We start from the raw sequence: 10,784 nt of genomic DNA on the forward strand, positions 1-10,784 counted from the left end.
TAGCCCTAGCAAAGTCCAATTTCTGTGTTGCAAGAGAAACATCCCCACTAGCCATATGCACTTCAGCACTAAAGATGGGTCCCCTCTGAGCCAATACCTATTAATCCATCTCCATATGTTAACTTCCAACCTCCTCTAGACCCTGAGTAGGATCCAAGTTCACACTATCAGGCATCAACCCTACTGCACTATGATCCAAAGGAATCATCCCTGGATTCACCTCCTGTTGGCTAAGGTCATCCAAGGCTTCAAACCTGTTAAAGGTATCATCCTCCTGACTCTCCTGCAAAGACCTCTTTTAACCTCAGTTCCTATTCTTTGTCTTAACTGGTACAAAATCATCATCACCCACAGCAACACCAGAAATGGAAGCTTTTCCTTTATTAGCCCCATCAAGGTTACAAGACGGTTATTGAGGCTGATGCTCGGCCGATTTAGACCTAGGGCACTTGCGCTACAAATGACCATACTCATGACATAGACGACACGATAAAGGTAAAGTCTCATAATCAAGTTGTTGGACCCAAGAGTAAGAGTCTGCACACATATCTATAGCATCTAGCCAAGGCTTACTAAGATCAATTTCAACACAAATGCAAGCAAAATTCATTACCTTTCTCCTCAAGGTTTGCGCTGAAGATCCAATAGGCTTCCCAAGTAGTGAAGCTAGCATTCGCAATATATCCTCTTGACAACATTCTACCAGAAAACAAGGTAATCAAACCCACACTGAGACCCAATTCGAGAGCTCCTCTGAAGGGTTAAATCATGCATGCCAAGGTTTGATGAGAAACCCCACCTGGTTATAAAAATAAGGGCTTCCCTCAAAGACCCGATTGTGATCATCCATGCAATTAAAAGTGACCATGAAGTAATTGTTTGCCAACAACATAACATCCATTTCCCCTTTCGCCACCCAAGTCCTCTAAGCCCAATTCTCCAAAAACTATAAAGAAACCCTCATCCCCAAAAATCTGCAGTATAATGAGTGCTTTGAGAAATATTCAACATCTTCAGCAATCATCTCAGGCGAAATTACCAATTTCAGCTGCTCTTTGCATCTCTCAAGGTAGCCATTAATCTTTGAAATTTGAGCGTCATTGGACAAACTTGCCCTAGTAAACCCCAAATTTGGAACAAAGAGATCATTAGCAAAGGTCTTGGTACCTTGGGATGGGGATTTTGCGCCCAACGCACCTTGAAAATCCAAACCGAGAGAGTCCCGAGGCCTCACCCCCAACACCCGCCATCCCTAAGGAGAAGGGAAAGACAAAAATAATAACCCACACCCCAAAACCCAACCTACCAAACACTCCTCCCAAACCACACACTCATCACAACCTTTGTTACGGGGAGAGAGAAACCACAACCCTCCACACCCCACGAGCTACACCCTCCATTGCCACCAAACAGAGAGTGGCCACAACCCTCCATACCCCACAAGCTACACCCACCACTGCTACCAAACACCGGACTCCCTGCACCCCCCGTTCCAGCTCCAAACACAACAACACCCCGCAATCCTCCCCACCACCAGCATCGATCTCTTCTACAAAAGCCACCATGTGCCCCGAAGGCCGAAGACAGACCCCCCCCCTCTCTACACACCGCCCAACAGAGACCCTCCACGGGCTAGGGCTCAGATGCCCTAGCTTGAACCAGTAAAATGCATGCACACTCCATCTCCTTTCCCTGGTCTTTATTCAAAAGGTTATCGAGATGTGTTTTAAATCATAAGATTAAAAAAATTACATATTTTTGGTTGTGTTCTCCATCAATTTTATACATGTTTCAATGCAAATAAAAATACCGCAACAATGTTAAGCTCTCTCTTAGATATCTAACCATATAATTTTTTTTTTCCATTTTGATTTTGTTAGGGCTTTCATCTTTAATTTCTTATGTTACCATGTCTTTTTTTTGTCAAAAACCAACATGTGCTATTTTGGGTATAGTTTTTGTATTCATTGAATTTTGAAAGAAATAACATTTTTATAAATTAGACTACATTCTACATGTATTGATTTTTTGTTAATTTTTTATTAGTTTTCAATAATTTTGGGAAGGAGTGCATTCAAGTTTCTATTTTTCTGGATGTGTCCACTTTAAAAATTATAAAAAAAAATATACTCATTAAAAAATTATCCGAAAAATTTGGCATACACTAAATGGTGTTAGCTAATTTCTCACTGAAGCGATTTTTAAAATTCTAAAATAAATTAACATTTTAGGGGGACACGATAGACGCTATGTTATGTTTTTTGCATAAAAACAAGACCACTTTTTGTGGACTCCCTTTTTGTAATCCTTAATCTCTACCATTTAAAAAAAAATAGTTGTTTAGAAAGTAGATTCAAAGCACTATGACTCTTGTTATTGTTGCATCTTCAAATGTAGGGTGTAACTATGTTCAATTTGTCATTGAAGTTCAAACTTTGTTGACTTTAGAAAAAGAAAAAAAAGTGGCATCTTAAGACCCCCTTTTGGTACCACAAATTGGTGCATATACCCATGGTGGAAATGAGATCCTAGCCTAGGGATATAAACTAAGATCTCAAATCCTCATTGTAGCAATCTAGAGTTGAAAGTGTTAGACTAGTGTATTGGGCACCCTAATCAAAGGGTTTCCTGGTCAACTAAAAGTCCTAGATTCTATATTAGGAGATCTTGTAGCTGTATCTACCCAAAAATTAGTCAAAAAGTGTTGGACACTAAAGTAGTTTGCCCTAGTCCAAGTTTTTTTTTGGTCCGAAGTTTGAAGGGAGTCTAATGTTATCTACTCCATCCTATTGTAACCCAGTCTACTATCAAAATTGTACTTATGCACATGAAAAGAGGGGGAAATGTTGTTATATGGATCCTAATTAGAGTCAGAGGTTAAATTTTCCCTACTTCTATCGGCATGGTTTCCCCCCATATTTTTTGACGAGGGTTTAGAGGCAGCACCCCTTGTGGGGTCCAACGACAACACTAAAAAGACTTATTATTTTATAAAGGCATCAGGTGTTATTTTTCTATTGGCTAACATGTTATAACCCTAATTTTGTAACTGACATAAGTCCTGATAAAAAGGCTAAGGGTTAGGGTTTTCTATAGAGAATTTTGTAGCATTTTGCAGCGGTATTGAGTTGGAAGGGGATTGTTGGTTGTAATCGGTTTTGATTTACTGGATAATAATATTGGACTCTCTTTTTGGTGGATGTAGGCCGAGATTGGGTGAACCATGTTAAATATTGTCTCTTCATTGCTATTATTTATGTGTTTTTCATTCTTGTGTTTAACATTTATCTGCATATAATTTCATATTTTATGCATGCAATTTCTAACATGAAATGGTTGTGTTGTATATGGACTTGCCTAGGTCAAACTCCATTTTTTTGTTCCCACCTCCACAATAGCTTTGATGGTGTAAAGGAGAGTTTATCCCCAAGCAGGATAAAGGCTAAAACATAATTGAAATAATGAAATGAAATGATATTACCTTAAAGGGTTGATAATACTTGTGATGCAATTCTCTTTAAACACTTGTCCATAATTGTTGATCCAATAACAATTTGACAAAATGTAACGAGATCAATTATGAAATCATACTTGAATTTAGTTTTTTTTAGCTTGTTGTTCTTTATGATCAAATCTAAAGATAATTTCTCAGTTTTATTAATATATATTTTGTATTTCTTAAGAATGTAGGTTTTTCATCAAACCACTAGTACATTCGAGCCTAATTTCTGACGGCTCATTGTCGGAAGTCCGACGACAACACGTCGAACTTCCGACAAATTTTACCCTCAAAATTTCATCATTGGTCTTCTCGACGATGCCATTTGTGTTGGCAGTCCGACGGCTGCTATGTTTGCTCCTCTGGCCAAAAATGTCATTGGAATTCCGACACTCCCCCACTACCATGAATCAATGATTGTCCAACAAGGAAGTGAAGTTGGACATACAACATCCTTATCGTATGTTTCTTTAGTTGTCATTGGAATTCCGACGGTATCAGATGTTGTGGGTCAGACGGCTTGGTCGCCGGTGCATGAAAGCATTGAACGAGTTCTACTTTTAAAAATTGCATAAAACATTTTTAATTTATTTGATTCGATGTTATTTACAAAAAAAGATTATCAATGATGTTTCCTTTCTCCAAGAATTGTCTAGGATCTTTCCTTCAGATAATATGTAACATCCAATGACTAAATATTTTCTTTACAAATGCTTATTTTATTTAATTATCATTTGAGCGTGAATTATAATTTATATCTGTGCGGAGCAAAAGATACAAGTTGAAGACTCACGTGCAAGTAAATTTCGTAAAAGAAAGCAACCAGGCATTATCTTGAATGACATGGAAACAAGCTCATCAACTACCTAGAAGAGAGAAATTGGAGAAAAGCAGAGGAAAGTGTTAAAGGGTGATAAATACATAGAGAGTATGCAATACAAACAAACAATGTCTGGAGTGTGTGATGTGACATCTCTAATTTATGTCCGAAGGGACTAACTGGTTTTGGAGTTCCTAGGAAACCTATTGGGCCACGCTTGGAGGAAATCAATGTGTTCATGCAAGGGCCACCTTTTTCTATTATGAGAATGATGTTTTTGTACCGAAGGATATTTGGAAGGCAATATCCAAAAATTTCTATAGTGTGGAACCAGAGTTGGTGGACTCGAAGTACTTTTCAGCTTCCAGAAGACCAAGAGATTATGTACACAATCTCCCAATAGAAGGGCAATTTCAAGCATTACCTCTCCCCCCCATGACTATTCAGGAAGCACTTCCTCAGACAAAGGACTATTGGCCTCCATGGGATCAAAGAAAAAAATTGAAGCATAGACTCTAGACGATGTGGCGGTGTCCTTCGTGAAGAACTCTGCACTATAATTGAAAATTCACGAGGGAAACTGCAAGATAGTGAACAGAAATACATTCTTGAAAAGTGTGAAGAATGGAACTTGGTTTGGGTGGGGCCAAGTCAGGTGTCTCCTCTAGAGGTTGACGAGATAGAAATTATATTAGGATTTGAAAAAGATCACACTTGTGGAACTTCGTGTGCGATTGATCGATTGTGTTGTTTGGGTAATGCATTTCAAATAGATACAGTTGCATACCATTTATCTGTCTTGAAAGCATTTTATCCTGATGGCATTAAATTAAAGTTCTTTATCTATTTTCTAGTGATCTCTGGAGCAGAGGTTGCTTTGCATCGACCTGAGATACATCAATTATGATCATGACATCAATTTGGTGTGAGAAATCTATATTTTAAAAATAAGAATTTTATTCTTACTATAAAAAATGCTATACATTAATTTTGTAATGTCACTTCTGGAAAATGTTGATTACTGTAAAAAATAATTTATTAAAAGTTACGTAAAAATACAATTTATTTCTAATTTTTAAAAATATATTTAGAATCTAAACAAAAAATATCACAAATTGGTAGTTTACTTCATCTTCAAATTCTGAATGTTTTAGCTGTTGTAAGTGTTAGAAAATGAATACATGGTGTAAAATGTTGATTTCAATGTCAATGTCAAGTTTGGACAAGAGAAAGCACACAAAAGCAAGGGCCCAAATAGAGTGTGGAATTGTTAAGGTGTACAATTTACTACACTATAGTATGTAATAAAAAACTAGATATATATCCAAAATTCTCCAACATAGTGGCTACCCTCTAAATCTAGCAACCACTTCCTCACTCAATACCCTGAATGATTTGACCTCCAATATTCAATTGGTATGTTAAAAATCAAAATCAAAATCAAAATCTAACTTTCCTAAATACTCTAAATGCAATGGTGACGTTAAATTTGTAACACCAATACTCATTCAAAGTACACTTACAATTAATATAAAAAATAACCATAGAATCTAGTAAAAGTACATTAAATCATACTTGCAATGGATTCTCCTTCACACCTATCAAAATGCCGACAAAAACCCACTTTTACATTAGCTTTTGGGGGGTCGAATGAATTCATTTAGAATTGTTGTTTGTAAGTATTTCATCCTTATTATAAGCTTTGTAAGAAGTATAATTTTGAATATATTTAATTTCATTAATTTTATTTTTTTATTTCTTAAGAATGTAGGTTTTTCATCAAACATTAAGGTCTTTGTTTCACACATGTGAAATTTTTTTTAAATATAGATTAAATTTGTAAAAAATATATTTTTCCTAAGTATTGATATCCCCATTTCAAAACAAAACAAAGTTAATTCAAATGCATACAAAAAAAATTATGCATTACAAAATACATCTCTGTCCAAATTAAAATTACCAACTTCAAAAATTAACAAAAAAATATATACAACAAAAAATTATGAAAAAATATCAATACACGAGATATTCGTGTGAGAAATCTATATTTTAAAAATAAGAATTTTATTCTTACTATAAAAAATGCTATACATTACAAAATTAATGTCACTTCTAGAAAATGTTGATTACTGTAAAAACTAATTTATTAAAAGTTACGTAAAAATATAATTTATTTCTTATTTTTAAAAGTATATTTAGAATCATCTTCGAATTTTGAATGTTTTAGCTCCTGTAAGTGTTAGTAAGAGAAGATGGTGTAAAATGTTGATATCAATGTCAATGTAAAGTTTGGACAAGAGAAAAAAGCACACAAAAGCAAGGGCCCAAATAGAGTGTGGAATTGTTAAGGGGTACAATTTACTACACTATAGCATGGAATAAAAAACTAGATATTGATCCAAAATTCTCAAAAATAGTGGCTACCCGCTAAATCTAGCAACCACTTCCTCAAGGAATACCCTGAATGATTTGACCTCCAATGTTCAATTGATGTTTAAAAAAAATCTAACTTTCCTAGATGCTCTTGTAGACACCTAAAACTATCCTGTCTAGTTAAATAAATATTTTTGATTTATTTAATTATTTAAGCCTAATTCTCTTCTATTAATTAAATAAATCTATATTTAATTAATTCATTCATTTATCCTTTTCTAGCCTTATTTCTCATTTAAATAAATAGTTTTATTTATTTAAATAGCTCTTTTCTTAAATTAAATAAATATCTTATTTATTTAATTGATCCCATTTCTTCTATTAATTAAATAAGTCTTTATTTATTTAATTAATTCATTAACCTTTTCTACCTATGACACATGACATTCATCTCTTAATTCCTACACTACCTACCCTCTTATTATTTTCTTATTTATTTTACCTACCCTCTAATCTTAGCCGACCATCTATCTTTTACACCTCTTAATCTTATCCCTCCATTTATTATAGTATCTTCTATATAAGGAGATGCTTCCTTCATTATCAATCCTACTAGGACTAGCATTCAAACTTTCATATGCGATCAAGCCTACTTGCAACCACATTTCCATTCTTTGTTGAGCTCTTGTGCACACATAAAATCTAAGAGCAAATATATCAAACAAGATCAATGGAGCTAGGAAGAATGGAGACCCAAACCCTATTAGACATGTAATAGTATAATCTTTGTGGTTTCATTGATTTGCATTGTCTTAGGTAATCGTCATATGTTATGGTGAATCTTTGTTGTTGTTAGGCTAGGGTTTTGTGGTTGAATTCATTTAGTCTTTCAATATTGTTGTTTCCATTTTCACCATAAACATTTTGGCAAGCCTAGTGGGACATGGATTTTTGTTAGATATATGTTTTTTTTTATGGTTTTCCTAACCCTATATTGTTGTTTTGTAAAACAATTTGGAGAATAACCTTGTGCAGCTAGGGTTTTGGACACAAGATCAAGATCTTGGAGAGATTTGATCTGATCTCACTAACGGCTTGGAATTTTTGCACCAAATTTTGTTTGTAGGTTGAAGATAGTATCAAAAGCTTTCAATCCAAAATTCAAAATTTTTGGAGAATATTTTCATTTTCTACGATTTGTTTTATGAATTTTCATAAAAAATTAATTTGGAGAGTAAATAAGAGAATTTTTTTGATTTTCTTATATTTTTGGAAATTTATCAGATTTATACACAAGATCTATTCTTTGTGATTTTAATTTTCATGCAAAATAGTTTATAAAAAATTGGATCTTTAAAAATTAGGGTTTTTCATTATTTTGATCAGATCTCACAACTGGCTTTGAATTTTGGCATAAAAAAATTTCCGCAAGTCAAGAACAATATCAAGATATTTCACTCCAAAATACAGAATTTTTGGAATATATTTTCATTTTCTATGAATTTTTAATGCATTTTCATAAAAAATTAATGTTGAGAACAAATGAGAGAATTTTTTGGATTTGTTTATATTTTGGGAAATTTCTTAGAATTATACACAGGATCTGTTCTTTTTTATTTTAATTGTGATGCAAAAGTTTTCCTCAACAATCGAATCTTTAAAAATTAGGGTTTTGCATTATTTTGATCATATCTCACAAACAGCTTGTAGTTGTTGTAGGAATTTTTGTATGCACGTTTGGAAGGCTATCAGGCGTATCTAGTAAAAAATTCAGATTTTTTGGATCAATTTTGCATTTTATATGATTTTTTTTATGATTTTTTTTAAAAAATTAATTTTTGGAGCAAATTAGCATTTTGGGGGAATTTTCTTACATTTCTGGAAATGCCTTGAAATTTTACAATTGCTATGTTTTTTATGATGCAAAAGAATTCATTGAAAATCAGATCTTTGAATTTGTCAAAAAATGCATTATTGAAGGCCCCTATTTCACAGTGTCTTTTGGATCTAAAATTTACCTAACTTGTGTGCTTGCATGAGGGGTATTATTGCAAAACTACTAACAAACGTTTGTTGCAGAATCTTGGCAAGGGTTTCTTTAGATTTTCATCGTGTGCCTTGTTTTCATAGATTAGCAAACACTTCAATTGGTGCACTAAAATTGAACCAATGTCTTTTGTGTCTTGGGCAATAAGCTCTTTTGTGTTTCTCTTTAGAGGGTCTGCCTCCCTGTGTGATCATTAGGATTACTAGTGAGGAGGGAACAACCCAAGTGGTAGCGAGGAAAACCCACCTCTTCCGAACCACTATAAATAACTGTATCCATGGTGAAAGCCATGGGTAACGTGTGTTGATTAGTTCATACCAACACTATGTCTCCCCATAAACCCATTTGATCAAATTTATTTGATCACTAGTAGGGTGTAACCCCTACCATCTGGGAGCCTTCTGTATTTCTAGAGCTGAAAATGTCGCATGTATGGCCACACAAGCAGATGCCCTTACTAGCACCTTTTTGTTTTAGAAAGCCAAAATCCTTCTAGTTGTTGGGACAAGAGGTCGGACCTCTGGAGCGGCCCACGCACATACAGTTCTTAGTATACAAAGTTCACCACGAGGAGTTTTCATGGGGACTATTTCTTGGTTGCCTCGGAGAAGTGAGTGTTGAGGGTGGAGCCAGTGGGGTCAAGCAACTAAGTATCCGCTTTGAATAGCATAGCCTCGGGGGAAACCCCATGTGGGATAAACAACTATTGTCCTGGCCAACCATAAGAATTGTGCTTGTCTTATTTTAAACATTCAAACATTCAAAGATCAAACATCAAAACATTGTGTCTTTTGTGTCTTCAAGTGTATGCAAAACATTTTTTACATCAAACAACAGACTTTCTTTGAGTCATTTTGAGTCCAAACACTTGCAAACATAGAGTCCTCATCAACATTGTGTTCTCTTGTCACGAAAAATAGTCAAAAATTCAGATTTGGTCACAACAACAACTTTACAAATTGGAAAAATTGCACTCAGGTTTTAAAACGCGTCTTTGCAGTGTTCAATCACGTTTGTGTTGGTAAACCACGTCTGTGAAGTATACAGGCACTTCTGTGTTCAGTACTGAAAAAAATCTACAGTCCAGCAAACAAGAACAATCAGTTTCAGAATTCTTGAGCTTCCTAGGCTATTTCTCTGGGTTTTCATCTAGAATTCAACCTATCTTTGGGTCTCAGAAAGTTCATCATTGCTTTAAACCTTGCATTACATACACATTTGTCTAAACTTGAGTCAAAAGGTCACTTGCTTGTCCTCATCTTTCTTTGTCAACACACTACATACAACAACATTTTGCTAAGTGGTCCCTCATCAAGGTCTATCACCTTTGGGTCTCATTTGGTCTTACTTAGAGTCAAGGTCAACTTACCTCATCAAGAGAACCTATCATCTCTTTGAAAGCCGCACCTACTCTACTACATACATACTTGATCTTACACTTTGGACATTGCAAGTACACCTCAGATTCATTTACATTCCATCCAACTCTTGGTCTTCCATACTCTTTCCATTTTCATCTAGTCTCACACATCTTGGTCAAGACCTAGTTCACGGTTGAAACCCGTTCCCAGAAATCTAGGAGGGAAGCTAAAGAAGCTCAAGAGTCTACAAACATGAGTGGCTATGAGTACGAAAACGATATCTTTTTCAATTCTGATCATGCCACAACATGGACATCTATAGAAACACTCAAAATGTTGAGAAAATGGATAACACAAACAACAATGATGCACAAAATGACAATGCGGACAAGATTTTAGTATATTCAGCAGAAGTGGAAGACTCTATCATGGATCCCCATTTTAATAGATTGGTTGAAGAAATCATGAAAAGAGATAGACAATATTTCCTACAAGTGATGGCACAAAGTGGAGCTAAGATACCTCATGATTTTGACATGTCTCAAATAATGGAACATCGACCTATGCAAGAAAGTCAACTCAGCATGGATCAAAGGAGACCTACTAGTGGAGGTACTAGAGGACCACGTTTTGTGCCTAAGTCACCATCATCTTTGTTTCAAAAACTGGAGATCCCCAATACAC

This window comes from Cryptomeria japonica, chromosome 2 (genome assembly GCF_030272615.1).
Source record: "Cryptomeria japonica chromosome 2, Sugi_1.0, whole genome shotgun sequence".
Taxonomy (NCBI): domain Eukaryota; kingdom Viridiplantae; phylum Streptophyta; class Pinopsida; order Cupressales; family Cupressaceae; genus Cryptomeria; species Cryptomeria japonica.